This window comes from Benincasa hispida, chromosome 5, assembly GCF_009727055.1.
Source record: "Benincasa hispida cultivar B227 chromosome 5, ASM972705v1, whole genome shotgun sequence".
NCBI lineage: Eukaryota > Viridiplantae > Streptophyta > Magnoliopsida > Cucurbitales > Cucurbitaceae > Benincasa > Benincasa hispida.
In genome coordinates this window covers 26,187,886-26,194,750 of record NC_052353.1, presented here as the reverse complement: position 1 = coordinate 26,194,750, position 6,865 = coordinate 26,187,886, and positions in this window count along the sequence as shown.

Genomic DNA, 6,865 nt, shown 5'->3' with positions numbered 1-6,865 from the left:
GATGCTCTGTGCAAATATCACTTCTACCTGGAAAACAAGCTTGAGAAGGAACTTCTCCACCAAATTCCTCCCACACGCCGGCAAGCACATCGTCTCCGATCGGGATCCATGTCAAGACATTGACACGCTTTCCTTATTTGTTCTCACTCTCTATTCATCAACTATGTTCATCTCTAATCTTTCATTCATTATCCATAACAAACGTTTATCCTTAGATTTTAATATCATTATCATATTCATCGTCATTTCTCTGTTCTTCACCATACATTCATCATCCATTTCCTTCACCATGTGTAACTAATTCCCCAGGGTAAGGGGGAAGGATTAAGCAAGTAAGCTAATCTTTGTTGAAGAAATTAGCTAAGTTTAGCTAAAGCATGCTCAATGGCATTTTCACCTGTGAGAGCAGAAGTGAAGATGTTATTCCTCCTCTCGAAAAAAGGTTGGAAGAATGAGTTAAGTAAAGCGAGAAGTATTTCCAGAGATAGAAACAATCTTGTGTTCACCACGTTCATCCCTGTTTCACCATAGACATATGGGAACGCGACCAATCGTTGAAAGGTGTAAGCCAAGGGAAAGCGGAACCTTAGTTGCGTCCTCAACAAGATTGACGAACTTGCGATATCCTTTCCCTTAACCCATTATCTTTCTGACGCATTTCACAAGACTTGCCACCGCATACCATTAGATACTTGCATATCTTCACAGCCAGTCCTCAATTTGTATATTTAATTGTTTATTCATTTATTTTTTACCGCATTCTACTTTATTACCGCGTCTTATTTTATCACCGCAATTTATTTATCGCCGCATTTTATTATCGCACTTTATTTACCATCGCATTTTACTTTATTATCGAATTTTACTTTTTACCACATTTTACTTTTCTCAACATAATTCATTATAATTTTGTTTTCTCAGTCGCATATCACATCAATATCGCATTAATCACCACAATCCCCATGTTTGACCTTAGATCACTTAAGAAACTTGCGTTTGAATTATACTTGGTTCCACGGCAAGAAAACTTGTGACATGTGCACACTACACGAAAGCATCTAAGCACCATCGCATACATCATTTAGAATGTAGTATCGCATATTATTATTATCGCAAAGTGCATACGTCATCAACCTCACAAGTTGTTGGCAATACACGGTTACAAACCCAACAAAAATCGACAACAAAATTTTCAACCCTTGGCGCAAAAAGAAGGGTCACCAGGATTTTTCCCACAAATAAACGGTCAATCGCGGAATCAAGCTAGCAGCTCACAGGCGCCGCAATCTTCATATTTGGAGAGCTTACTAAAGTAGTATATTGAGAAGAATGAAACAGTACTAAAAAATCAGGCGACTTCAATCCGTAATCTTGAAATTCATATAGGACAGATTGCGGGCGAGCTCAAAAGTAAACCACAATGGGCGTTTACAAATTCAACTGAGCTCCTGCGCAACTCAGGGAATACGGGAAAGGAGGAATGTCAAGTTGTGACTTTGCGATGCGAAAAGACAGTGGCAGAAGAGAAGAAGGAGCCAAGTTGGACTATTCCAATTGCGATGGAATCCCAGACCTCGTTGACTCAAGAGGAACCAGAAGAACAAGAGACGATGGAACCAGAAGTTGCATCCACTTCTAAGCCTATGGAATAGGAAACCGTGAAAATACAGCTGCCACCATTGCCCCAGAGACTTAAGAAGAAGAAAAATGATGACGTGCAGTATCATTGCTTCATTGACATGCTGAAACAGTTACATATCAACATCCCTTTCATTGAAGCGATTGAACAAATGCCAAAATATGCGAAGTTTCTAAAGGACATCGTGACGAATAAAAGAAGCACAAGTAAGTTCGCAATGGTGGAGTTAACGCAAAGGAAAAAAACCATTATTCCAGCATGGTGGAACACGAGACATACACAGTGGAATTAGGACCTAATTACACTCTAATTGCTCTTAAATTAAAGGAAATAAGCATGCATCATGAAGGAAAAAACAGTGAATTAAAAGTGTAGAGATGCTACCTTTGAAGCTCCCGAAAGCCGCTTCTCCTCGTTGAATCTCGATCCAAACTCTTTTGGACCACCACTAGAGTTGACCTACTATCCTCTGGACTGAGAATCGAGTTGTGGGACTCGGTGGATGAAGACAACCGATAGACAGAAAAGAGATGAAAATAAGGAATGGAATTTTGAGTAGGTTTGGGTGTTTCCTTTTTTTTCCTTCACAAAATTGTAATTTTCCAGCCCAAATATCAGAAAACTAATTTTCAAAATGGCAAAAGTCTTTTAACTAAATTGAAGAGCCCAGTTTATAGAAAAAAGGCATGCAACAATTGCATGAAAAAACTTCACAAAAACCCAACACCTAGAATCCACTCAATTAGTGGGCTTAATGTCTCCACTATAAGCCAACATCTAGCCTACTATTTTGTTAGTGGAATTATCCAACAAAAGTTTGGATTTTCCCATTAACTATAGTCAAAGGGCAAAATAGTCATTTGTTCAAAATCAAACTTTGACCAAAAAGTCAACATTTTGACTTTTTATGATTTTATCCGTGTTGACTAATTTTGACATCCCGAGCATGAATCCGCATTCATTTTTTCGAAATTCAAATCACATTTGAATATAAGGTCGGTCAAAGTTTGACTTTTAAAAGTTAAAAACAACTCTTTGACTTTTTACAACTTTGACCATTTCTATTATTTTCGAGCTTCCGAATATGAACATATTCATATTCATAATATTTAAATCAATTCAAATATTAAAGCTGTATTTCTAAGCTGAAAAACCCGACCACTATATCACATATACTTGTCGGTTTCTCTCTCTCTACCTAATTCGAACAATTCGAATTATTCTATCATACTGTTCTAAGTATATTCCATATGAGCTAGTAGGGGAACCTAATGGACCTATAGATCATAGGCTCCAACGATCTGAGATTAGCTAGCTAAACTCTTTAGACGGAGTTAATCAACATTCGTTAACTAATGGGTCATTCCACTAAAGTTTCGTAGTTGTACTCCCCTCACAATAGATATATTTGTGTCCATTTGATATAACCATGATTAGTAAGTTAATCCTTCACATGTTGTTCGTAATCTCGACTGGGTCATAAAAAACCGTTTTACCCCCAAGACCACATCTTGTTCCTTAAGTTCCACTGATCCTCTAATGAACAATTGGTTTAAGGTCCAACCTATAAACCGAATCCCTCTCGGGTCAAGAAGAGGGTGGGGCCCCTTGTTCAAGACCTGGATTCAGTACTAAAGGGAACAACCTATCTACTGTCCCTATAACGGGTAGGAGTGAATTTCGTCTTGCACCCTATGTTCCCAGCTATCCACCCGGTCTTACCCTTGAAATGGAACGCTTATTGGGCCAGTGATATTGAGCTGCCCTCACCTATGCAGATCTAAGGATAATTCTGAGTGAACAGGAGTTCATAGTTAGATTAGGATCAAGATTAAGTTACCTAGGTCATCAATTAACGGAATAGTCAGTTTTATACATAAAACGGTATTTAGAACGTAAAAAGTGACTATTTCATGGTTCAGTCTTATGTAAACTCTTTACATAGGATGCCCCCATTCACATATCTCTATATGAATGATTCGGGATCACATCGTTTGTACTAACTACAAAGTGGGCCACATCCATAGTGTCCCTAGAATAAGGTGCCCAACCTTATTCATATACTATAGACCATTTTGGCTATATATTTGAACTTGATCCACCTTTATGTCACTATATAAAGTTCAAACTACATTAAATAGCCTCAGAACCTTAGTTTATTGGATTGAAGATTACAATTTGAATCACAAGTTTATCGAAAAATAAAACAGAATATATTTATAATTTACAAACTACGAGTTTTAGGACATAAAATCCAACAAACTCCCACTTGGACTAAAACTCCTAGTGGAGTATCACAATGTTAAATTTAAGTGAGAAATATATGAGTACAATAAACATATGAATACTATAAACTAGGGCATATACCCAAAAATTCTCCCACTTGTCCTAGTTTACAAACTTCGTAGACCTATACTCTGTAGGTGACCTTCAAACACTTTAGCCGTGAGGGCCTTTGTTAAAGGATCAGTAATGTTTTGCTCAGAAGATATCTGGGTCACTACAACGTCTCCACGATGTACAATCTCCCGGATCAGATGGTATTTGCACTCAATATGCTTGTCGCGCTTGTGGCTTCTTGGTTCTCTTGAGTTTGCAACTGCACCACTATTATCACAATATAGGGTGATAGGCAAATGCATATTTGGAACTACTTCCAAATCTATCAAGAATTTCTTCAACCATACTGCTTCCTTTGCTACTTCACAAGCAGCTACGTATTCAGCTTCCATTGTGGAGTCCGCAATATAGTTTTGTTTTACACTTCTCCACATTACTGCCCTTCCACTAAGAGTGAACACTGATCCAGATGTAGACTTTCTAGCATCTTTATCAGTTTGAAAATTAGAGCTAGTGTATCCAGTAAGGATCAAATCCTTAGTACCATACACGAACATGTAGTTCCTCGTTCTCCTAAGATACTTAAGGATATTTTTAACGATAGTCCAATGATCATATCCAGGATTGGACTAATACCTACTGACTATCCCTACTGCGTAGCATATGTCAGGTCTAGTACATAACATTGCATACATCAGGCTTCCGACTGTGGAAGCATAGGGAATGCATCTCATATCCTCAACCTCTTGAGGTGTCTTAGGACATTGATCCTTTAACAAATGAATTTCATATCTATAAGATAACAAACCTCTTTTGGAATTCTACATCTTATACCTAGACAACATTTTGTCTATATAAGTTGCTTGGGACATGGCTAGTGTTCTATTCTTGCGGTTTCGAATAATCTGAATCCTGAGAACATACTGCGCATTTCCTAAATCTTTCATTTGGAACTGCATTGCTAGCCATTTCTTGATGTCAATTAGATAACCTACTTCATTCCCAATGAGTAGAATATCGTCAACATATAAAACTAAGAATGCTATAGTAGAATTGAGGATCCTCTTGTAAACACAAGGCTCATCAACATTCTGTTCAAAGCCATAAGATTTGATCGCAGTATTAAATCTTATATTCTAAGATCTAGAACTTGTTTCAACCCATAAATGGATTTTTGAAGCTTACAAACCTTCTGTTCTTGACCTTGTGCAATAAACCCCTTTGGTTGAGGCATATAGATACTCTCCTCAAGATTGCCGTTTAGAAAGGCAGTCTTGACATCCATCTGCCAAATTTCATAGTCATAAAAGGTGGCAATGGATAAGAGTATTCTAATCGACTTAAGCATGGCAACGGGAGAGAAAGTTTTTTCATAGTCCACTCCCTCTCTCTCGGTATAACCCTTTGCCACAAGTCGAGCTTTAAAAGTCTGTACTTTACTGGCTTGGTCTCGTTTTCTCTTGTAAATCCACTTGAAACCAATTGGTTTTACATCATTTGGTTGATCTACAAGTTTCCAGATAGAATTAAAGTACATAGATTCCATTTTGAGGTCCATGGCTTTGACCCACTAATCACAGTCCACATCTTTTATCGCCTATTTATAGGTTGATGGATCCTCTATGCTGTCATCAGGTATGACGACTTGTGTTTCTATAAAACCCAAGTAACGGTTAGGCTGATGAACAACCCTCCCACTACGTCGAGGCATTCTCAACTCTTGAGAAGGATGTGATTGACTAGATGTACTAGTTTTATCTACTACTTTAGTAGATGAACTAGCTCTATCTGTAGCGTCTTTGGAAATTTCATTCAATACTAGTCTACTGCGAGGTTGATGACTTCTTATGTGGTATTCCTCTAAGAATGTGGCATTTGTCGATACAAATACCTTATTCTCTTGAGGATCATAAAATAGACCACCTTTTATTTCTTTTGGATAACCTACAAACAGGCATAGTTTTGAACGACGTTCCAATTTTCTAGGATTTTGCACCAACATGTGTGTCGGGCATCCCCAAATCCTAAAGTGACGTAAACTGCCTTTACGCCCTTTTCATAGCTCATAAGGTATTTCTGAAACACTTTTAGAGGGAACGACAGTCTTTAATACATGTCCTCAAAAGGAATCAGGTAACTCAGCAAAGCTCATCATTGAGTGAACCATGTCCAACAAGGTTCTGTTTCTTCTTTCAGATACACCATTCTGTTGAGGCATATTAGGTGCAGAGAGTTGTAACTTGATTCCGTGTTCTATCATATAGTCCTAGAATCTTAAGTCCATGTACTCCCCTCGATCTGATCGTAGTGTTTAATTATTTTACCTAACTGGTTCTCAACCTCAGCCTTATATTCTTTGAACTTTTCAAAAGAATCAAACTTGTGATGCATTAGGTAAATATGACCATACCTTGAATAATCATCAATAAAACTAATGCAATATTCATACCCAACTCGAGCTTTGACATTCATCGGTCCACAGAGATCCGAATGTGCAAGCTCTAAAGGGTATTGTGGCTTTGAGACCTTTCCAATAAAAGATCTCTTAGTCATTTTTCCCTCAAGACAATACTCACATGGAGGTAAAGAATTGTCTTCTAATTGATTTAGTAGTCCATTCTTAACCAATCTCTCAATCCTATTGAGATTTATGTGACCAAGTCTTAAGTGCCATAGATAGGAATTAGAAGAAACTTTTTGTCTGTTATTATGAGTTTCAACTGTTCTAAACATCTCAGTATTTAAGACAAATTTTGCTTTAGTTGGTCTTAACTTATATAAGTTGTTTTCAAGTATAGCAGAACAAATTTGAATACCTTTTCTGAAAATGAACGCTTCATTAACTTCAAAAGATATTTTATACATTTGTTCCATAATACAAGCCAT